The following is a 25,113-nucleotide window of genomic DNA, read 5'->3' as shown; positions in this document are numbered from 1 at the left end:
GGCCAAAGTAGTAGAGGTTGAAGCAATGCCGGTGAAGAAAGCCCGGAGAATTGAGAAGATGGAGCCTACACCACCAAAGGAGGTTGAAAATATGGAAGAGGAGGCAGAGTCATCAGTGGCTGCAAAGACACGCACCAGTAAAAAGAGGAGGGCTCGCTCACGCCGACACATTGAGCCAGATGATTTTCCCTTGGGTAAAGGTACTAGAGCTTATGATTTGCTTGCTGATGTGAGGAATCAAGGGCCAAAAATTTCATGGCCACAATTACTACATCTATCTCCAACAGTGCGGCGACAATGGTCAAAGATGGTAAGCATTAGACCCATGAAGAATAGACATGTGAATGCAATCTAGGCTAGAAAGATGAAAGATATTGTACCTCTAGTGGAAGCCGAAATCAATGGGCAGAGAGTGTCAAAGACATATGTGGATGGAGGTGCAGAGATTTGTGTCATGACGGAAAAGTTGATGCATCGTTTGGGATTAGAGGTAAATGAAACTACTAAATTTGGGGCTAAAATGGCTAACAATGTGGTAGTAAATTGTTTGGGAGTTATAAAGAAAGTCAAGGTAAAGGTGTGTGGAGTGCAATTGGAGCTTGACATGTATGTGATGCCAGTGAAGGGGGATGGCTATCCGCTCATTCTTGGGCGACCATGGCTAATGGGAATGAAAGCCAGACAAGATTGGGAGACAGGGGCTTTAGAGCTCAGGCCACAAAAGGGGCTGCATAAAAAATGGAAGAGCACTATCTACAACATAAAGGAGGGCCGACAGGAGGATCTTGTGTTAGAAACCACCGCTGATGAATGGAGTTCCAGCGAGGGTTGGTCATCTATGACAGAGGGAGAGTCTTCTAATGAGGAGGAAGAAAGCTCTCTAGAAGTGATAGGGATTACATTAAAAGGGCCATCTAGTAGTGAAATTCCGCAGCAGCTTCCAAAGGTCGAGAAGGAGGGGTTAGAAAAAATGTTGGCTAAGGATCTATCAGTTGAGGAGAAGGCAGCCTACATGGAAGTGGTGATAAAACATTCTGCACTTTTTATTTCTGATTATGAACACATCACAGGTGTGACAGCAGTACAACATCACATTAATCTAAAAGAGGGAGCACGGCCAGTGGTGCAGCGACTACGACGATTGGGAGTAGTTCAACAAAACGCTCTACTCACTGAGGTGCAACGACTTTTAAAGGCAGGCTTTATCTATCCAATAGGGGATTCAGAGTGGGTTTCACCTGTGGTGGTGATACCCAAGAAGAATGGAAAATGGAGGATTTGTGTGGATTACAAGCCGCTAAATGCCGCAACAAAGAGAGATCACTTTCCTCTTCCTTTTCAGGATGAAATACTCAACGAGGTGGCTGGGCATGAGAGATACACTGTTTGTGATGGGTATTCAGGTTATTTCCAGATCCGAATAGCTGAGGAGGATCAACAGAAGACCACCTTCATTACACCTTGGGGTTGTTTTGCTTACAAAGTAATGCCATTTGGATTAACAAATGCCCCAGCTACCTTCCAACGATTCATGAATTATGTCTTCCAGCCATATTTTGGGAAATCCATCAGGGTCTTTATTGATGATTTTTGTATTTATAGTTCCAAGGCTCTACATCTAGGGAAGGTGGATGAAGCTTTCAACCGACTCGCACAAATGGGGGGGCAATTAAACCATGAGAAGTGTCGAATTGGCGAAAGTAGTGTAACTTTGTTAGGGCATGTCGTAAGTGAGAGGGGCATTGAAGCAGATCCAAACAAAGTTAAGGCCCTATTGGCAGTGCCATCACCATCTTCTGTGAAGCAACTAACCTCTTTCATTCAGAAGGTGCGATATATGGGGCGGTTCATTCATCTCCTCTCCCAATTAATATTTCCACTGCAACAGTTAACCCACTCTGAGGAGCTCCTGTGGAGTGACGAAAGCGAAAGGTGCTTTCACGAGGTGAAGAAGGCTCTTAGCACCCTTCCTATAATTTTACAGCCTTGTTGGGATCAAGAGTTTTTTGTCAACCCAAGTTTTGGGGAAGATGCTCTAGGGGCAGCACTAATACAAAAGGATGCTAAAACTGGCCTAATGAGACCAGTTTACTTTTCTAGTAGAGTAATGACAGCATCAGAACGAGGGTACAAGATGGTCGAGGTGATGGTTTTGTCTCTAATGTTTGCTATAAGAAAGTTTCGTCCTTATCTTCTCCCTAGGCCATTCACAGTGATCACGACAGAAGAGCATTTTCCCTATGCCTTACAACACATGGATGTTTCAGCTAGAATCGCTAAGTGGGTGATACAACTCCAAGAGTTTGACTACACCTTCAAAGTGGAGGATTCTACTCGAGCTTGCCTAGCTGATTTGTTGACCCATAGATGCCATCAAAAGAAGGAAAAGGAGAAGGGAAAGGTAAAAGAGGAGACACCTCCTCTTGAGGAGCCGCCACGGGTGGAGAATGCCCATGCCCTCTACTTCGATGGGGCCTACAAGCGTATTAAAGATAGAGCGGCAGCAGGAATAGTGGTGTTCAGTCCCATAGGTGACAAACTTTATGGAGAAGGTATCAGCTTGGAGGATGTCCATTCTAACAATGAAGCAGAATATCAAGCCTTGCTTTTAGGTTTGAGGTGGTGCCTCTCACATGGTATCACTCGGCTTAATGTTTTTGGGGATTCTATGCTCATTGTTAAGCAAATGAAAGGAATCTGGGCTTGTAAAAATGATAACTTAGCAGTGAAAATGAGGGAAGCTAAAACTCTCATGAGAAAGCTACAGAAAGCCCAAATCTATTTTGTGCCAAGGCGCACAAATGGCGACGCAGATGCTCTAGCAGCTAAAAAATTGAAAGAGGCAATGGTGGGCATCATTGCCGTAAAGCTTCCCTTGTTTCAAGGAAAGTTTCAACTACAAGATGTGCTTTATTTTCTCGAGCAAGGTGAGGCACCTACACATATGAGTAAAAGTGAGAAAAGGTGGCTAGCTACTAAGGCCACTAAATACCGCTTGATAAATGATGTGTTGTATTGCAAAGGAAAGGATGCAGTGCTTAGAAGGGTGCCAACAGCAAAGGAGATTATAGATGTGATTAAGAGCTGCCATGAAGGGGTTTGTGGCAGACATTTTGCTCAAGAAATAACCAGCAGAAAGATTCTCCAAGCCGGTTTTGTGTGGCCTAGTCTACATCGAGATGTGCAACATTGGTGCCGCACTTGTGACGATTGCCAAAAGGCCGGACCAAGGAAGCTAGTGCATGAGGAACAAAATCCCATAACTACATATGGCCCATTTGAGAAATGGGGGATTGATGCAATAGGGCCACTCCCACGAACTCAATCTGGCAAGGAATACATCATAATGGGAGTGGACTACATGACGAGGTGGGCAGAGGCTTCAGCAACTAGTAGGATCACAGCCCAAGAAGTGGGAAAATTTGTGTTTGAAAATATTTGTTGCAGGTTTGGCACACCTTTGGAAATTATCTCTGATCGGGGTCCTGGTTTTAGGGCAAACCTAGTAGGGGAGCTAATGGAAAGGCTAAAAATCAAGCACAGGCATTCTACTCCCTACTATCCACAGTGTAATGGTTTGGTCGAAAAAGTGAATGGGCTGATTTGTAAGATAATTACCAAGCAGGTACACATGCACCCCAAGCACTGGGATAAAAAATTGAATGCAGCTCTTTGGGCCTACAGGACTTCATTTAGAACCTCGCTTGGCTATACTCCATTTCATCTCGTCTATGGCCAAGAAGCTTTGCTTCCTATAGAGGTGGAACTGGCCAGTTTGCGTGTTTTAGTAGCCAGTCAAGAGAAGAATCAAGATAAGAAGTTAGAGGAAAGGATATTGGATCTAGAGAGGCTGGAGTTAGATAGAGAAGCAGCAGTCCAACACTATTCCATGCAGGCTGAAGAGAGGAGGAAGACCTTTAATAAGAAGCTGGCTAGCAAACACATAAGGGAAGGATCACTTGTGCTACGTTATGATAATCGCTTTGATAACAGAAAGGATGCTAAACTTGTGTTCAAGTGGGAAGGGCCATTCATGGTCATAAGGAGATATCCAAATGGCAGCTATAAGCTAGGTGACATGGATGGGAAGGTTCACAAGACAAGGGTAAATGGATGGCGACTGAAGCCTTATTTTCAAAGAAATATGAACACTTTGGAGCAGTCATTCAATGAAGAGCCACCAATGAGGGGGTGCAGTCCTCCTTGCTCTATTGGACCATCATTATCAAGCTAGAGGCATGAATACCTCTAGCCTAAGGGGAGGGCTAATGATCCGGGTTTTTTACAACCCGGATTACTACCACAAAATTTTGGCCAAAGCCCCTATCAAGAGCCTACCATATCACTCTGGGTTTACTCTTCAAGCACTAGGTATGCTACATTGCTTCTCGATTATGATAACTCTAGCAAATGGGAGGAACAAGTTCTTAGAAGGCATGTCAATGTAAAGGGTAAAAGGGACGGTTATCTTAGTGAAGATGAAAATGGATTACACCTAGGAGTTGAGTGAATGCATAGATTTTTCAAAGGACTAGCCTCCAACTACACATGGGCCCCGTCTACATCACTAAGATTTGGAATCTATCACCATCATTAGAGGACACCTCACCCTTGCACACAAGTCAATATCCACATCATGGTGTCATTTGGATCTTGCACAAAAGCTTACAAGCATGGACCCCTTTTGTCACATGCTTATATGTATTTATATACATATGGGATACTAAAGTCAAAGCAGCTTTTGGAAGCCTTTTTTATAATCTCAATAACTCCCAAGAAAAAGCTAATTTCAAGAAAATTCCCGCGAAGGCCGATCGGTTTCGACCTGGTCTACAAAGTTGCAGAAGAAACTTTTTTCAAATTCCTCACGGATTTGAAGTTACGAAGGCGCAGACTGCTGGCTACATGCAATTTTCTTCTCTCTTTCACCACACCAACTTTCCACTCTATCCTTCTTGTAAATATATTATAATAATGTGCTTTGGGCACCCACCTCTTGTAATCTAGCTCCATTTTTCTATGTTGTCTACCACCACCCTTGGCTTCTTGCATGATGACCAAGGTGGGGACTTGTCCCATTCACTATGCTCCATATTTTCAAAGATGCCATACATCATCTAGGATTAAGTTAATCAAGAAGATTAGCTTAATCTAATCCCTCATGGAGGCTATATAAAGAGCCCATGGAGAATGAAGAAAGGGGAGGGAGACAATGACAAGTCCATGAGAGCATTCTAGAATACCCTCATCTCTTTGAGGGAAGCTATGAGTGAGTTCTTTTATTATGTAGCATAAGGCAAGCTTCCTCTACCTCTTCTCCTCTTGTCTCCCTCTCCTCTCATCTCTCTCTCTTATATTCCAATATGGTGTCTAGTACATGTATTCTCTCTTGTAAATTTGTGTCTTGGTTCTCTTGATTCTCTTTGAGAAGAAGGAAGAAGAAGAGGGAGACAATGACAAGTCCATGAGAGCATTCTAGAATACCCTCATCTCTTTGAGGGAAGCTATGAGTGAGTTCTTTTATTATGTAGCATAAGGCAAGCTTCCTCTACCTCTTCTCCTCTTGTCTCCCTCTCCTCTCATCTCTCTCTCTTATATTCCAATATGGTGTCTAGTACATGTATTCTCTCTTGTAAATTTGTGTCTTGGTTCTCTTGATTCTCTTTGAGAAAAGAGGGAGAGAGGCCAATGACAAGTCCATGAGAGCATTCTAGAATACCCTCATCTCTTTGAGGGAAGCTATGAGTGAGTTCTTTTATTATGTAGCATAAGGCAAGCTTCTTCTACCTCTTCTCCTAATATCTCCCTCTCTTCTCATCTTCTCATCCCATGTAGCATAATGGCAAGCTTCTTCTACCTCTTCTCCTCTTGTCTCCCTCTCCTCTCATCTCTCTCTCTCTTATATTTCAATATGGTGTCTAGTACATATATTCTCTCTTGTAAATTTGTGTCTTGGTTCTCTTGATTCTCTTTGAGAAAAGGAAAGGGAAGGACAATGACAAGTTCATGAGAGCATTCTAGAATACCCTCATCTCTTTGAGGGAAGCTATGAGTGAGTTCTTTTATTATGTAGCATAATGGCAAGCTTCCTCTACCTCTTCTCCTATTATCTCCCTCTCTTCTCATGTTCTCATTCCATGTAGCATAATGGCAAGCTTCTTCTACCTCTTCTCCTATTATCTCCCTCTCCTCTCATCTCTCTCTCTTATATTCCAATATGGTGTCTAGTACATATATTCTCTCTTGTAAATTTGTGTCTTGGTTCTCTTGATTCTCTTTGAGAAAATAGATGTCCTAGCCCATCCTCCCTTTGGCTAGGTGGTGCCCCTCTTTAGTTCTCTTAGTGAGGATTGGAGGTTGGATGGGTAAGAGGCAACCCGTTCATCATTTCAGCCCTCAGCCTCAAGTGAATGTTGCCGGAATGGTGGACTTGGGAATTCAATAGGGGCTCATCATGCATATGAGAGGGTTCCCCGATCTCATAAGTAGAAGGGGAAATTCCCTTAGCGCCAAGTATATCCTGTCGTCCATGCGATGGTTCCTGATGTGGAGGGCGTCTAGACTCATGTCTAGAGTCATTGGTCTTCTCTTGGGATGAAGCGGTCGCTAACTGAGCAACAAGTGCAGTGAGTTGTTCCAAGGTCTGTTGGGTCTTTGAGTTTGAGATAGTCATGTGCTCGATCACTTCATCAAACTTAGACATCATCTGACGGTGGTTGGTGACCATATCATTGTGGCGTTCCATATGATGGAGCTCATGCTGACAAAGGGTGTGATTAAGCCGCATACGGGTCCATTTCAAGCATTTCCTCTTGTATGTCACCATGGTAATCTTGTGCTGAGCTTTCCTCATTCATGGAGGTCTGGGAGTCTCTAATCTCCCTCTGGAGTTCCTCTTGGGCCTTGCTTTTGCCTTTCTGGCCAGCCATCTAGATGCATTCCACAGGACCTGCTGTCAATAAAAAGGGCGTAACTCTTAGTAGGAAACTCCTATTGTTGAGGTTTTGGGCTCAAGTCGGAGGGGATGAAGGCCTCTTCGACTTTGAGATGAGCTATTAACCTTTATGACAGAAAATGATCAAAATTTTTTGTAGGGGTTTTTACAGTGCTTGTCTTGGAGCGGTCTGCAACCTGTCCACAGTGACCCTAGTGCACAAAAATGGGCATAACTTTCACAGCGTAACTCCAATTGGGGAGATTTTTGATTCAAACTAGAGGGGACAAAGCCTCTTCAAGATGAGCTATAGGGTTTACCCCCAGATTTAGGACATAATTTTTTGCAATTGGATCTTTATGATAGTCCTGCAAGACTGTGACCAAAACACTGTCTATCCCTTAGTGCTAATGTCTGGCATGGATAGAGCATAGATCAAGAGGCCTGATCTAACACCTCAATAGCATCTTGAGAATATTGAACATAATCCCAAGCATTGCATACCCATCAACTCTTCCATTCATGCATAGGTACATTCACTACCATACATCTCCATTGACTGCATGTACCTCAAGTGGCATACATGGGTGCCATTATCATTGCGGGGTATTCAAGAGGGATCATTGGGGTAGGGAAGTGGGGATTATGGAAGTACCTGCACCTGTAAACAAGTATTGGGCTCCAGATCACTAGGAGGTGGGAAAAGTTCCCCCCAGGTCAGGTTGTGCACCCCTTTAGGGTCTTAAGTGGTAAGGGAGGGTCACCTCTCTTTTGTCTTACCACCTCGCCTGGCAACGGCCTTTTTCCTCAGCCGGAGTATACATGGCAGACATTTTTAATTAGCAATCAACATGAGATGCATTGGAAAGAAGACATTGGGCCTTTTCATGAGATGTAAGGAATGATGAGGGTTGGGGTAGGGGTTAACTTGGCGGTCCAGTGACTCATTGGCTGCTACTTACCCAATTTACAATGGCTAATATTTTTCCAAGATCATAAGACAAAGTAGGGGTTAATGTAAGCCATTACAATGAAATTCGGGAAGAGGTATGATGCTTGTATGCAATCTTGAATCTCTCCAACAATGGATTAAGCTCAGCAAGTGGCTAAATTGAGAGATTAAGATCAGAGTGGCATACCTCTTTAATGCTTGTGATGACCATTGAAGCCTGAATCATCATGATGCCGCTTGCTCCATTGATCAAGTCGGGTTGTGCTTCAGCATTCGAGTCCTCTGGCTGATGAAGAAGGCTCCCAAGCTTATCCCCGAGCTTGAGCTTCAAGAACAGGAAGCTTTAATTGAAGCTTTCATGGCTGCCCGCAAAGCTCCCATACATGCTGAGCTCAATGTCTTCATCCGGGAAAGAGAGATCCTTCATGAGCTGAAGGGCTTGTGGGGTTGAGCTCTTCGGGTCAGGGAAAGTTTCAGTTAGAAGAATCAATGGCTGTCCCAAACTCTTTCAAACAGTCCCAGCTACTGTCCACCATGAAAGATGATTCCCGGGTCAAAATGCCAAGGGGGAGAGGAAGGGATATGATGGATCAGTGCTCGGGAGGTGGAAAAGCAGGAGGAGAAGGTGGGCAGGGGTGCTGGGGGAGGCAAGCAGCTCAACACAAAATGCGTCGCATTTTGCGGGCTGCTGCATGCTATCCCTGATGGGCTGAGGGTAGTCACCAGGGTGCTTGCCAGGTAGGAAATGGCCCTAGGGAGCTTGTGGGAGGGCTGAATGCTGGGATTGAGGGCTAGGTGCAGCAGGAAGAAGGGATTTGGGAACAATCCATCATGGGAGCTTGAGGGATCAGCTTGATGGGGAAGAGAGAGAAGTCTGGAATAAAAAGTAACTGTGGTTTTTCCCTTCTCTAAACTGTTGAACCCCCAACTTGCCCTAGGACTCCTAAAATTTGCATGAAAGGAAGTGATGACCTGCTACTTTAACCATTTTACCTCTAGATATGTCTGAGTCTCTAGCCATAGCTCCTGCTTGCTCCAAAAAATTGGAGTTAACTACAGTCCTTCTTGCTGTACCTGTACTTGTAAGCTGAGTAACTGGGGTTTTTGGGATTTAAAAAGGAAGAAAGGGGAAAGAGGAAAAGGACCAAAGCCTGAAGCTCTAATACCACTTGTAATGAAAGAAGCTGAGGGGAGAGAGAAGGAGAGCTGAGGAGAGAGAAAGAGAATAAGAAGAAGAAGGAAGAAGACTAGAAGAGGAGAGAGAAAGAGAGAAAAGAGGGGAGAAAGGAGAAGGAAGCCATGGAAGCTGGAGATGAAGGTGAAGAGTGTGATCTTGATAATAATTGGTTGCCCTAATCTGGGGCTCTTACACCTTAAATACCCCGATCAGTGTGACGGGATGTCTAAACCCTAGTCGGTGTGTATCGCGTTTGTTACAGATCTACCTTTCAACAACTAGTGTCAAAACCTACCGTCTGAGGAGCTTCTTTATCCTTTGCTTTAGCATGGATTCAAAACTTCAACTCAAGGTTTCATGGTAGCCATCGTTTCTTCCTCTCGAGATATGCATTGAGTCTTTTCTTCTTCTGACTTATTCCAGCTTGCTCTGTGCTTGTTGAGGAGCTTCCCAAGGCTTAGTTGAGCCTTATTGAGTGGTTATTGAGCTATGAGTAGCTATTTTATCCATTTTGAGTGGATATAGAGCATGCTATAGAAGTCATGTGAACAAATATGAAGACAGCTTGACTGCATTATTGTATTTTGGCCATAACTTTTGCATATGGTATTGGATTTAGATGTTCTATGGTAGAAAGAAAGAGTGCTATAAGAGGGGTTTTAGTTGAAAGGTTGTATCCATTGGGGATTAGAGAGAGAAAGAAGTAGAGATAGGAGATATAAGAGAAGGAAAAGAATAGAGAAGAGGTACACAAGATAAAGACAAAGCTCAATGAATCAAAGCACTATGTTTTGATAGAACCTGAGAAGATAAACAAAATCCTTATCTGCGACTTGAAGCATTAAATCTCCTGGAGCTCCTTGGTAGACCAAAAATGTGCACCAAACACTAACTTCTTCTCTACTACTCAGACAACAAATCTGATGGTTCTATTGGCTCCAAAAGGGGGGTAAAACCCCAACACACTCCATCAAAATTCTCCCTAATCTCTCCCCAGATAATTTACTATATGTATACCCTCTATATCACATGCATTAAATTCCTATTTATAAATATTCTTATTTGTGATTTTTTCCTTAATAAAGCATAACCATTTTTTATTCAATTTATAAGTAACCCCTTTATATGGGACCCTTCTGTCTGTAAAAAATGTAAAAAAATGGAAATCTAAAAATCCCTTATGTTGAACCCACGTGTTACATACATATATTTATGACTGACCTCCTCGAGGATTGCTCCTTCTTCTCCCAATTTGAAGTGCTTTTTGCCATTTGAAAACTACGATCGTGCGTTGCAAATTTGGAAGCCCCTCTTTTTTCATGAGCTTTCCCAAAACTGGCCAAAAAGGAACTTGCTTTTTGAATGTCACCCTATTCTAGAAGTTTACTACACCTTTTTAGGATATTTATAAGAAATAATATCCAAAAGATAAAAAATAGAATAAAATTGGTCCAAAAAATCTTGTATTTTGGAACTATCCATACTATGGACATTAACACTAATGACTAATATGACATTGACTCTCTAGATTAATAAGAAAGATGGATGATGATGCACTCTAGGGTTTTTCACACTGTGTTCACATAATGGCATGACATCCACCCCCTCTGAACTTGCATATCCTTTGGAATATGCCACCGATGCACCACCTGGGTCAAACACCCATAGTGTCATCTTGTCACTCATCATGCACAGAAGTAGGAATCCCCCTAGATCATAGATCAAAATGATTAGCATTTGCATAACTCTAACACCATACCAAGCATCCACTCCAAGGTCATTAGGCCTTGGGTGTGCATCATATATTAGTGGTTGTTGAATCTCCATATACAAGCTATCAATGTATCCATCAACAAATACATAACAACATGCTTGCTCTTTCAAAGTCCAGCAGTTGGAAATCAGCTTATATTGACAATTGTGTACCACATCAAACATACATTGAGCCTTACTTACATCCAACACATGCTGACCATCATCGAAAATAGTGAACTAGTCCATAACTTGAAGCATCTTTGAATTGCATGTCAAGGCCTTTGGCAAAGCATCCGAAACATTTTTCGACTTTGGAGTATCATACACAGGATTCTGTATTTGCATAGCCTCTAACTCATGAACTATCTCAAAAGCGATAACTCTATCCTGAAAATCATGTGCATCCAACAAGTCACCAATCTCTTTCTAAGGCCCTACAACAAGTAAAACATGAGCTTCGTAAACCTCTTTAGATGCATTAAGAAAATCTATAGATGTAATGACTGACCCTTCCACTACAGGATCTTCTAGGGCATCCATGGATGTCTCAATATCAAACTATAGCTTATATCCTGATTCTTTGCCCTCCTTTTTTCCCTCTTGTTTGCTATCCTATTTCTTCTTCTAACCAACCTCTTCCATAACATTCTTGGAGGTGGCTGATTTGCAGCTTTAGGTTGATTAAAACTTCTTCTTGTCACTCTCTTATATATCCCTACATTATATTTATCTTTCTTCTGCTTCTCTTCCACTGAATATGCATCTATCGGTGATTCCCAACAAATTATGTCACGAATGTCTTGCCATGCATAGGACATTTTACTATCGGTAGCTTTCTTATTTTCAACTGCATACAAAGCATGTATCCATATTGTAGCCTAGACATTCTATCCAACTATAGACTAAAAGTAGCATCATGTACAACCACATAAGCATTTCAAACAGCCAAGTCTACCAACAACTTTTTCATATCTCTCTTTCCAAAATTCAAAGCAAGAGGCAATCCTATTTCTTGTGCATGGATCTTGCCATCTTTCCAAACTATGAGGCATTGTGCTAAGTCCTCTTGATAAGGAGCACAATCCTTCCTTTCATGTTGCAAACTATCACACCACATACATATTTTTCTTGGTTTAGGGGTGCTGCCCATCCCCTTTTCTCTTGTCTTTTCTCATTAAATTTTGCAACCTTCAACTGAAGATCCCGCATGCCTTTAACCAATTCATCTAATATATCTTTCTTAATAGTGGGAACAATATGTGGAGCCATAGGGTTAGCCATAGAAGCAGGTGGCTTACTAGATACTTTAATTGTTTTGCCCATAACAGTGGACAAGCTAGATATATGCAAAATTTATCTTCTTCTTTGATTTTTCACCAGTGCAATCACAACATCCTTAACATGACTCCACTCTATTTTAAGCCTTGTCTTTATAGTTCAATCCTCTAACACATCATAAAGCTTCTCTTGAAGCTCAAGATGATCTACTTCTTGTAGAAATAATTCAATTTTAAAACTTGTAAGAGCATGTTTTTCTGTAAGATCTAATTGCTCAAATTGACTTTCAAATTCTCTTAGTAATTCTATAGCCACAAGACCCTTATTGGATTGTAGAACCCACTATTGGAAAGTCATACGGGTAATCAAAATGGTGTCTTCAATGTAAAAATCTTTCCCAAGTGTCTTCTTGAAAGCTACCCAGTAAATATCCTACATGTATAGATTAGTAACTTGGGCTTTCAATTCATGTAAAATGACCTGTACAAAATACTAGCTCCATGTAAGTTGAGCTATCCCAAAGAACTCTATCTTTTGAGCATAGGTATACAAATATGAAAATACATTTCTGCCTTTAAATAACTTCATCTCATGCTCTATTACTTGCAAAGCATTCCCATGGGCCGCTTATTGCTTCAAGCGTTTCAAGACAAGTGCAATGGCTACCTCTCACATAACCGTACACGCTCTCACATCTACGAGTGTAGTGAGCTTACCTCCATGCTCGATTGGGTTGCCTCCTCCCTCAAGCACTCAAGTAGCTCTCTGATCCAAAAGGTTCAAGCTCAAGCAAGCTCGATCCTCAAGCTCCATGATCCATTGTCGCGCATGAGACAAGAGAAGAGAAGAGAGGAGAGGATTGAGAGCTTCTCCACCACATTCCTCACCCTCACACACTCACTCCCTTACTCCCTCACACTCCACCCCTCAACCACAAGCTCAAACAAGCAAGAATAAGATGAAGAAGAAGAGAAGAGTAGAACTAGTTTTGGCCACATACAATAATGAGATTCTCCATTCACTTTTGGCTTTTATACATGCCCTAACCTCTTTTGGGCATCCACCCCTTTTTCACATGACTGGCCATTTTAGCCTATGTCCTCTTTTCCTATTCCCTTCTATTTACATGTGGGTTCACCCATGCTCGTTTATTCTTTACAAATTGCACAGGAGGGAGTGTGCTACTCTTTTACAAAGATTTAGGGGTGCCTTTGCATATTAATATCCACCTCTTCCATTTTTGTACTCGCCTTGGATTTTCAAGGTTTCTTTGTGCTTTTGGCCAATTTTCCTCTTATTTATGCTATTGAGCACCCTTTTTTCGCTTTTCCCTATATTTTAATTTTTTTTTCTACTTCCTTTTTTTTGTACTTCTTGCATTGGGGTTAACATTATCTCACTCCTCGTCAAGTGCTAATCCCATGGCACTTGTGGGATTTGTTAATGGACTTGTGCGGTTGAAGGATTGTCATGAAGGTTGATGATGGGACCTTGTGGGGATTGGATGTGGAGAAGAAGCATATCAAAATGGTTGAGGTTGTGGAGGCCAAAAGTGGATTGATTTCCTGGGTGGTGTGTCTACCTTACTATAAAGTGCATTGTGTATATGCTAGTGGAACTGGGAGTTGGGTGTCAACGAACCATAGGCAAAGCCTAAGGTGTTGTCCCACACTTGAGGACCTAGTTCGTGTAGAGGGGAGGTGTGATGGGTGTAGCTTAGGGAGACAAGTCTAACCATACTTGAGTGTGAACTCTCTAGGTTAATCATGCCCTTGATGAACCCTAAGTGTGGAGTGGGGTAACAAAAGGGCTAGGGGGTTAGGCCTCGATTGAGGCCACTGGACACGCCTAGCTTGAGAACCTCTAGGTGCAGTAAGTGTGACACTCTGATGTTATAGGGGGCTTCATTCATTGTTTTCCTTCATCATTTTCTCTTTTCTTTTTCTTTTCTTCTTCTTTTTTCTTGTGTGTACAAGTAGACGAAGACAAGCTAGATATCATCCTCATGCTCTTTAGGAGCTTCACACATGGGCCTAAGGGATTTGCTAAGGAATGTAGGGCTTAGCATGTATCTCTTCAAATTAATCCTTACATTGAGTGGGGTATTAGAGAGGAAAGGATGGTTACATTTTGAGAACCTACTATCACTCATATCTTCTAAGAGGCTCATGCAAAATGCTAGCAAGAGAGTGGCCTTAACATTAGGAAGGTCATTGCATAATTGTCTATCCCTACATTGAGGTCAAAATAGAGTGGTGGTATGTGCTCTGCTTGTGATATTGGCTTCTATTTTAATAGGACTCATAAGAGACATAGGTAATTATAGGTGGTAAGGAAGGTGGGGTTTGGGCATATTATGAAGTTTTCTAGGAAGTGGGTGATGGAAGGCCAAAGGTCTTTAGCTCCAAAAACAAGACACTCTTAGGGTTGGAGGCATTGACATTATAGATCCAGGAGAAGTCATATCTGCCATGCTTCCCTTGGTCAAGATCTACACCATGGCACCTTAGGTAAGCCATGTAGGTGGGGTCATCCCTTTCATATGGTAGCATGTTGCAAAATGCATATCCATGCCTCAAAATTATTGTCCCACATTCTTTGGCACCATTTAGGTTGGGGATTCATAACCTTTAACCTTTCTAGGCTCAATCGTGACCTTGTCCTCCTAGTACCAAGTAGGCTCTCTTCTCCATAGTGTGGGTTTCCTTGTCCTCTTCTCCAGCCACTGCTTTCCCAGCCTCTTTGCAACTTGAATGGCTCCTTCAATTAGTGGAGGGGGTAGCACTTGATTTAGGCATCAAGGTAGAAGAAATCAAATTAGAATGGCGTACCCCCCTTTTCCCACTTCTCCCAGTGGTTTAGTTCCATTGCCCAATTGATTGATAGTTTTTCCTTTTGTTGCAACATTTGGACTTCGGGTATGTCTTGTGGCCTGATATTAAATTTTCTCCTTATGACATCAGCTAGATTTCTGTGCTTTCTTTTGGCCTCAATGATTCTTCATGTAGTGGTTAGATCTTCTTCTTGGCCTTATACTTCTATTGATGGAGGCAAGGGTAGGGTCTATTCTGAAATCTACCCTTTGGGTCATTGAGCGGTTCCCAATCAGGCCCTTCCTCCTTTGGTGGTTCCGCCTGGGTGGTGGTGGTCGATTGTTCTAGTTGTTCTTGGCCTCCAACTCCTAGCTGCTCTAAGTCTTCTTTAGAGAGCCTTGCTTAGAATCTGCCTTTGTTTCTCTTGGCTTGGGCTTTGAGCTAGTTCTGGGGGTGTGTTCTTTGAGCCCATACTTTACAACTCTTCGTGTGATTTCTAGCTTCTTTAGGCCTTCCATGTTGTCCTCATCTCCTGCTAGAGTCACATGAAGCACCATGTTTAGGAAGGCCTGTTGTTGGACTTCTAGCCCCACCTTTGCTACCTCAGTCCTTGCCTTTGCCATGATCCTGCTTTCTGCTAGCACAAGGTATTCTATCATGTCTTTGACCCTTCCAATATTTTTATCCTCCCAATCTTTGGTCTTCTCCTCCATCCTTCCTTGACTACCTATCCATTTCTCTCAAGATCATTGCCATCGCTTGTTTCTACTCTTTTTAGGTGTCTTTTTTTTTTCTTTCTCGTGTTTATGGTATGCCAACTCTTTTTGTAGTCTCTCCTGCTCTTGGAGAGTCTTGGGCAATTAGTTCTCCACCTCTAGCAACTTCTTGGTTGACTCCTTATTATTTTGGCCTTAACCTCCTGCAACTCCTTGAGTAGTAGTTCTTTTTGGCCCCTCTCTCTGTGGTATTGTGCTTTTAAAGCTCCTCTGTGAGCTCATTCGTGGTTGTCTTCAGTTGCTCAAGGACCTCTTCCATGTCCTTTTATCCTTGCATGAGGCTTGAAAAGTCTATCTCTAAGCTCGTTTCTTCCTCTATCTTCTATAATGGAAGTTTCTCAGCCTCTGCCCTAACCAGAGTCACGGGGGGTTCTCTCATAGTAAAGGAGACATGTCACCTGCGTGCAAGGACTTAAAAAAAAACCCCTATTTTTGAAGCTTGTAAGACTAATATATCCCCCTATTTAAGCTTATAATATATATACATGCATGGCTTTTTATGTATCCCCTTTCTTAAATGTAAGTCTTCATAGAACATATACTAACTTTCTTTTTAAAAGTTGGAATTATCATAAGCAATTAAAAGTATCAAAATGGTCAGATCAAAAAGTGATTTATGTAGTGGCACTTGGATACCATCGAAGTATGTGTCACAATGTTTTTGAGGGCCCATGCCCCCTTACCACATAAGGAGAGAGAGTAGGGGAATCGAACCCCTTTATACTTAAAGTGACAACACCAAGCGCACACCAAGCTCTCTTTGGAAGAAGGGGCGTTGAATCTCTCTACCAAACCATGGGAGAGTGCCAACTCCCCCCCTCCCACACTGCCTCTTTTTCAATTTTGAGTTTTTCTATGGCGACCTTTCTTTCCTCTTTCATATTCTCTATCTATCCTTGGAGCTCCTGTATGTATTCATCATACTTAGCTAGTGGTGGCAAGGCTAGAGGCATGGATGTCGTTGATGCTTCCACCTTTGGTTTCTTGGAGTCCTTCCTAGATTCCACGTCCCCTACAGCTGGCCTCTTTGTTCCTACCATAGGATCTCCACTAGTGATGGGCACTAGGCTAGCTGCTTTGAGCTTAGCAAGTACTGCACCCATGCCACCACATTGCTTTGGTCCACTTGGACTCCTGAAGTATCTTGAGTGGTGGTGGGTGTGACAATCAAGGTTGGAGATTCTTCCTCTACTTTTTGTGATTCTTCCTCTATCTTCTTGAGCTACTCATTCTCTTCCTACTGCTTCTTCCTTTGCTCATCTTCCAAATTCTTTGACTCTACTAGCTACTTCCTCTTCCTTGCAGCTTGCTTGGCTTCTTCTTTTTTCACTCTTGTTGCTTCCTCGTCTCCTAGGTTTCCTATGGAGAAGGAGATTGGGGTCTGCACTTGGAGTGGTGAGTTGGTGATTCACAGGTGGGGAGCGCTATGGAGTCTCTTACACCATTTTGGGTTTTTCGAGATCTCCAGGGGCCTCTTGAATGATCATGGTGAGGACACCTCCAAATCCTATGCTAGAGGCTTTGCTTGATGGTTTCTTTTTTTCCTTCATTGTTGTGGAAGTTGGGGACTCCTCGCCTATTGGTCTTGCATATCTGTGGCTAGTTCCTTTACTGATGGTCTTCCGCACATAGCTGTTCCAATTCACTTCATCCAGAGAATGGATTGTCTTTCACTGCAGCTTGGACCTTAGGGTGTAGGATGTCGGCTAGGCTAACTCCATCCTTGGTGTAGACTAGGGCCTTGTCCATTCCTAGCATCCTATAGATGTCTCTTTTAGGCTACTCAATTTTGTTGACCAAGCCTAGTGCTCTTTCCACCAGTTCTTAGCTTAGTTCAACTTTGACCCTGCGGGTTTCTTCTCCTTGCCTCACTGTTATAGTGCCGTGGTTCCTGTTAGCATCGAAGGTTTGTAGGAATTCTCTGCACTTGCTGTAATCCACAACTTGTCCAACCTTCTTTATGTACTTGCTAAATTTTCATTGGTTGACAATCCAATTCATGGCATGTTCTTGGAGAGACAATTATCCATTTCCCTACATGGAGCACATGCTCAAGAGAGTAGCTTAAAAAAAAGCCTACAATTTCTTGGATGGCTTCTCACGCTATAACCAAGTTCACGTGCACCCTGACAATAGAACAAGACTATATTTTCCATGGAATGGAGAGTGTTTGTTACATAGTCATGCCATTTGGGTTGAATAATTCACCTACCGCCTTTGAGCTTCTAATGTGCACCATCTTCAGGGACATACTTAGGTGAGAACTAGAGGTATTTGTTGACAACCTATACGTACACTCTAGTTGGGCAAAATACCTATATAAGCTCTGAGAAATGGAGCCCTAAGAGGAACACCAAGGAAAAGGGAATTCTTGCAAGAAAAGCTATCTTGTAACATCAACAAGCTTTTATTTCATTCTTTTGATCATCAAAACAAAGAAAACAGCAATTCTTCATGCAGCATCATAGTAGATATCTCCCATGGATTTGATAGAATCAACCATAATCTTCAACATATTCATAAAATTATTCAATATAACAATGAGCATAAAAGAATACACCATCTTTGAATGGAAATCAATCACATAATATTCATCTTCAATGTCTTCATAGTTCTCTCTCTCAATCTCTCATATACAGTTACACTGTTTTGATAGAATTGACTATCTCTAGCTCTCTCTCTCTTTCTCTCTCAATAGTACATCATCTCCTCACTACAATACTCTCATAATAACTCTCAATAATACTTCTTAGGTTGTGGATGCACCTCCCAAGAGGTATGTCTGATATGAAGAGTCACCAGAGCCACTACAATGTCTTTTCATAGCTCACTACTGTCACTGTCACTCAGTCTTCTCTTCAGTCTTCAGCAGCTACTTCTTCCATTTGTTTTAGCTCTTTTTAGCTTATATTCCTCCTTTCCAAAAGCTAGAAAATTTTCCCAAAGTCACACATAACACAATATTAGTGAGTTTGGGAATCTCCCAATTCCCATTTTTTGAATACTAAAAAGGTGGCACCCGGATAACATGCCCATAAGTTTCTCAAAACCATATGATCTGACCTATCATTGGAAAGCACTTGAAAAATGGAATCTTTTGAGCTATAGAGTGCTTGATTTGGAGTTATAGTGTTCAAGTTATGACAAATCCAAAGATTTGACCACAAGTCCCAAACTTATGGGAAAGTCCCATATTCCCCAATATGGTGTTACATACATTCTACAGAACACTTACAGAAGGTCTACAGAACAATTACAGTACAACACTAGAGCAGCTACAGTATAGTTACAGTACAGAGACAGAGCAGAGACAGAGGCTCTACAGAAGGTCTATAGAGGATTACAGAAGGTCATCAGAACCTCATAACTCATACTTAAACCATTCCATACTATCAAAAACTATTAAATAAGCTTCCAAAAGATCTCAATATTCATCAATCATCAATCCATGCTTCATACAAAAGAAAATCAGAACAAAACAGAAGCTATACATAACCAATTAGAACCTTAACAGAACCTATCAGAACATCACAGAACTTCATATCTCTACTAAGAATCATCATGAACTTCCAAAATATAATCAATATTATCCAAAAAACTCTCAAATACTTCCATTATCAACCATACATCACTCTAAATCCATAAAAAATCAATCATTCAGTCCTCAAAAATAGTAAAAATCAGTCAAAAATTCAATCTTTTTCCACTCTTAGCATATCCCCACACTTAGAAAGGAAGCGTCCTCGTGACCTAAGGAAAAGAAGAATATAAGTTCACTAAGAGCTCAATTTTATCTCCCTTCAATCTTCAATAGTCTTTCCAAACCACAACCCCAACTTATTACCTGTATTTGATAGAAAAAAATACTAAAAGAAAACTTTCGTTATTCATTAACTCATCTTATTAATCATTGTTAACCCCAACACGAAGAAAGCAAAAGGAAATAAAAAAGACGCAAGGCAAAGGCGGAAAAAAGGTAGCCCGACTGAAGGAAGAATAGGGGAAAAGGCCAAAAGCACAAGGGCAACCTTAAAAGTCCAAGGCAAACACAAAAGGGAAATGTGCATTTTAAAATAAAAAGGCGCACCCTGAAATCTTGTAAAAGAGCGCCGGGCTCTCACCCGTGCAATTTGTAAATGTAGACAGGCGGTGGAAAGGAATCTAGGAAGATAGAAGGACAATGGGAAAAAGGGCCTAGGCTATGGCCGGCCATGTAAAAAGGGGAAAAGGGGATGACCGCCCAAAAGGGATTTAGGGTTTTGTATATAAAGTTGAAAAGTGAATGAAAAGCTCATTCTTGTGTGTGGCCAAAAGTAGCTCTCCTCTTCTTCTTCTTCTTCTTCTTCTTGCTTGCTTGAGCTTGTGCTTGAGAGAGGGAGTGTGAGAGTGTGAGGGAGTGAGTGTGTGAGGGTGAGGGACCGAGGAGGAGAAGCTCTCCATCGTCTCCTCTCTTCTTCTCTTCTCTTCTCTTCTCTTGTCTCGCTCGCGGCAATGGAGCTTGGAGCTTGGAGCTTGAGGATGGAGCTTGCTTGAAGCTTGCACTTGGATCGTGGAGCTACCGGAGTGCGCGGGAGAGGAGGTAACTGGAACGGCATCAAGGTGAGCTCACTACGCCCATAGATATGGATGGCGCGTCGGCTATGTGAGAGGTAGCCATTAGTGCTCGGCTTGGAACGCTTGAAACAATAAGCGGTCCGTGGGTCTTGGCGGTTGAGTGAAGGCTCCCACATTTTGGTTCCGTTGCCGGGACAAACAGATTCAAGCCTTGAGCGCTTGCGCGCTTCGAATCAAGCATCAAAGTAAGGGGTTTCCCCCAAACCGGTGCTTGAGATAGATAGGTAGGAAGCAAGGGGGTTGAAGATGGTATTCGATCTCCTTGGCAAGTAGGTTTTTTGCTTTTTGTGATTTATGCTGTGGAATGGAGTAGTATAGGTATTTATTTTGTGATTTGGATGCATTTAGGGTAGGAAAAAACAAAGAAAAAGAAGAAAAAAAGGAAACAAACAGTAGGGTCCTCTGTTGCTGTATAACAGGCTAAAACAGGGAAATAGGGGCACAGATCCTTGGAGTGTCGTTCGATTCGAACACCACAGTGGTTCCAGGCATGTCTGACATTTCCTTATAGTGTCTCGCACCTATCTGGAAGGCGTTGGCCGATTCGGTGGAGTAGACGTCAATCTAGAGGCATCGAGTGCAACTCGCGGGCCATCGGTCGCGTCGTCAGACTTGGATGTCCGAGTCCCAGAATCGGACCAGTTTGGAATCGGACCACCAGCCGATCAGACGTGCCACGTGGCACTCGGACCAACCCGTCCGATTTTGAGGCTCGGACCACTCGGACCAATCCATCCGACTCGGACACTCGGACGAGTCCATAATCGGACCAGGCCATCCGAGTCCCAAACTCGGACCAGCCAGAATCGGACCAACTCAGAATCGGACCAGGCTAGAATCGGACCACCCTGTCCGATCCGATTCCCAGAATCGGACCACTTGAAAATCGGACCACTTTTTGATCCGACTCCTAGAATCGGACGTGACCAAAATCGGACCACTGGTCCGATCGGACCTACCCAAAATTGGACGTCCGATTCTGATAATCGGACTCCTGAAAATTGGACATCTGAGAATCGGACAAAAAAGTGTCAAAATCGGACAGGTATCTAGAACACAAATTTTGACACATCTAAACCCTGAGATTGACCCCAAAGGCTACCTAGAGCTAACGGCACATGATAGATCCATCACTGGGCTAAAATTTAGAGCACTTAGTTCAAAATTTGGCTATAAACGGTCCTCCAAATTGCATATGGCGTCTACCGTAACGGCCCTGCGGGCCGGGGGGGACTGCCCCCCCTGGACCCCCGCAGAGGGGGCTCTGCCCCCTCCGCACCTCCCCTGAGTAGGTTGGAGAGAAAATGCCCTGAACTAGTTGCTACTACTTCCAATCCGGGATCACAGCAGTCACAGCCCTTGGCCGTGACAATGTCCCTTATGGAACGTGTCCTTAGAAGATCACCTATGGAAGAGGTGTCGCAACCAACTTCCTCAAAAACTCCAGCACTTTCAAAGGGCGTAAAGCCTAGGCTGGAGGAGTTAAATGCAAGGGAGTTGGTTGAGAAGCTAGACTCTCCGAAAAGGGCGGCAGTTGTGTCCTCACAACCGGGCAAGGCTATTCAGCAAACCACGGCTATGTCCCATAAGGACACACTAGAGAAGGGAAATGCTGAGGCCCGACCAAGCGCATCAACGGTGGATATAGCCCAGGGTCCTGAGTTGTTGAGAGAGGCACCTTCATTGACCAAGAAAAAGAGGAGAAAGCAGAGAAAACAACAACAGATGCAGGTGGGTGTGGACCCCAAGAACATTGAGACGAAGGGCACTGGAGAGCTGATGAATAAAGCATCGAGTCCACCCACCAATGAACCCACTGATGCCTCTCCTAATAGCGGTGAAACCCCAGACACATCCGTGTGTTCTAAGAAACCAAAGCAACCGTTGCCATCAACAGTTGCTTGCAACACTCTATCCACTGACAATAGAACTCACATTGATCAATCAAGAGTGGATACAACGCTGTCACAACAGGGTGACAAATCTATGCCAGTCACATCCGAGAAGAACTATGACGAAATAACAACAAAACCTCAGGAGAAACATGAGAACCCCAAGAGCACAAGGAATCCTAGCGTTGACCAATCTTGCTCATCTAGGCCTGAGCCCCTAGCCATGGTAAAGCCTAAGGAAACTCTTAGAACTTTGCATGAGATAGCAATCGAGCAAGCCCTTGTTGAACATAGAAGTGTCACAGAATGCTTAACTGAGTTGGAGGCTAAGCTCAAAGTGGTCGCGCGAGTCTACGTCCTTGGGACATGGGCACAATCCCCAAAGAGCAGCTCGGAGATTACTTGACCTTTCCTCTAACATAGGAAGAACAAGAACATCTTGACGGGCACTAGACAGGTTCCTGCATGAATGCATGTGACTCATCCCTGACGAGGAGGCTAACGAACTGCGCTTATCCGTCACATTTGATGAAGTGCTCTGTCGACCGAATCTCGTAGACATAGAGCTACTAAAGCAACTGTCAGCAGGCCAGAGTCAATTTGAGCGGCGTTGGTGCGAAAGCCGCGTCGTAATGGCCGAACTAGGGGCTCAGATCATGACGGTCTTAGAAGAGCGGTTGGCCAAATGGCGGTCTCAAAGAGACCCAACCTACGTGGCGCCAACTTCCCTTCGAGTGCTCACTGACATTCGGGGTATGGACTTAGCTAGAACTAGCCAAGAGAACGCTCTGTTTGATAAGGTTCTCACTGAGGAGGAGTTACATATTGCCAGTAGACTCGGACAAGGTTCCATGCTACTCGATGTGGCAAAATATCTATCGGTATTGAGTAAGCTGCCACGAATACTAGATGTGTGTGCCACACTCCAGTACAATCGTGAGTTCTACACTTGGTTCTTATCCTCGTGATGTGACATGGATTCATAGATATGTATACAAATAAACACTGATTTTTGTGTCACCTTGTATAAACAATGTCAACACACACAAGTAATGATAGTCAAGCGCAGGGAGAAGAGTTGGTTCTAACAGGCTAACCTCCTCAAGTCCTCTTCTCATCACACATTTAAAAGCTGTGTGACCATTCCCACCTCCAAGTGAAGGGCATGCAACCCACGTTACCGCCATAGGAAGCCTTGACCAACAACACTGATGGTGTAGACAGGGTGCAGCCCCTTTCTACACACCTTTTTCCCTTTTTGGTCTATCCTTCCGAGGATGTGCCCTATCCCACTCCATGACAACCAGTCCACGCAACTTAGCAAAAGCCAATATTGGCTAATGGCTGGAGGCAAAATGAACATCATCATGGGGGCCATCTCGTTACGACAAAACACTGCATGCCTCACCCCTCCCCTTCTTGTCACATGCGCTTGATAAACCACACTAAAATCCCTTTCATACAAACAGTTGTATCTTGTATCAAGGTCTAACCCTTGGGGTGCGTCTGGCAGGTTTCCTTTTTTGGCGGAATGCATGGAGAATCATGAAGAGTTGGCTTGCAAAGACGCTCTTTGCAGAAGGCGAGAGCATGTGGCACGCGCCCCTCCACCGGAGCGCTATATGCCCACCATCAAGAGGTATGCCAAGAAGCGAGGCCCTAAGCGACATTGCCCAGGGCGAAGGCCAAAGAATCCTCGAGTCAAGAAAGTCGAGACTCGAAACGCGCAACGGGTGGCAGCACTAGTGGTGCGCACTCCCAGCTCCTGCTCGGGCCCCAGACGCTCAAAGGCAGAAAGGGCAGCTCGGGAAAAAGAAGAATTTAATGAACTATTTAAAGAAATTCTGGAGACGGTAGCAAGCTGGGATTACACCATTCATATCCCGGCCGACATGTTCCCTGCTCGCCCCCACGGGAGCCCCACACCAGTAGAGCCCCAATCACCCGGCCATCCAGACTCGCCCCGCCTCATACAAATCGAGTAGCCCATAATGCATAAAGGGCTTATCAAATGATAACTGGCCAGGACTTTTGGTTTTTAATGGTTAAGTGTTCCCGACTTGTTAAGTGTTGACATGTTCCTGACTTGGATGAACTTATTATATCTGCGTTTAATATATGCTACGTCTTTAGCAAAAGAAAAAGCTAATCAAGCGTAGGTGATAAATGTCTAGTCAACACCATAGAATTCAAATAAGTGATGTCTCCTTGCATTGCACTGGTTTATTAAAGTTGCGGCATACACAATGCATATGCTCTCATGAAGCGACAAGTGGATGCAGGATAATACAGGTCCCTGTGCGAAAATGCTCGATGCCAATCACCGCAACACCCACAACCCCATAGCAAGCCGCGACAAAGCCACGCTGCCGAAAGCACCCTTGCCAATCGCCCACATTGCCATGCTCCCTTTCTGAGTCAGGCTCTATAGTTGGCTCACGGCAGTTGTTACCTCAATTGTACCAGTATCGCATGTGCCGCAAGGAGGGTTGCAATATGTCAAGTGTATCTCCCCCTTTCACCAAATGCTTCTCTAACAACGAGGCTAGGGCACCATCATCATTGTACTACTCATTTTCTGAGCCTTCGAAGCTTGACATTCTCCAACCCATTGAAAGGCTGATAGCCTCAACATATTGTAATGATTGTACTCAGGCAAAATTTATTTATTTTTTTAAAAAAAAGAAGAAAAGAAAAGAAAAATAATTGAATGGAAAAATAAAGAGCACCCATGATCACAGCACAGCACCTAGAGGTCCTCAATTAGGTACGTCTGGTGACCTTGGTCGACCGGCTTCGTCCCTAGTCCCCTAGCCCCCTACAATCACCCACAATTGTTCAGGGCACATCAAGGGCAGGACATACCTGGGGAGCTTGTCTCGCCTAGGGTTAGACCTGTCACCCTGACCCACTTGCACAATT

Source organism: Lygodium microphyllum, chromosome 23, assembly GCF_053477565.2.
Source record: "Lygodium microphyllum isolate KBCC chromosome 23, Lygodium_microphyllum_v1.1.10, whole genome shotgun sequence".
Classification (NCBI taxonomy): domain Eukaryota; kingdom Viridiplantae; phylum Streptophyta; class Polypodiopsida; order Schizaeales; family Lygodiaceae; genus Lygodium; species Lygodium microphyllum.
The sequence above is the reverse complement of the archived record's forward strand: the minus strand, read 5'-3'. Positions refer to the sequence as shown.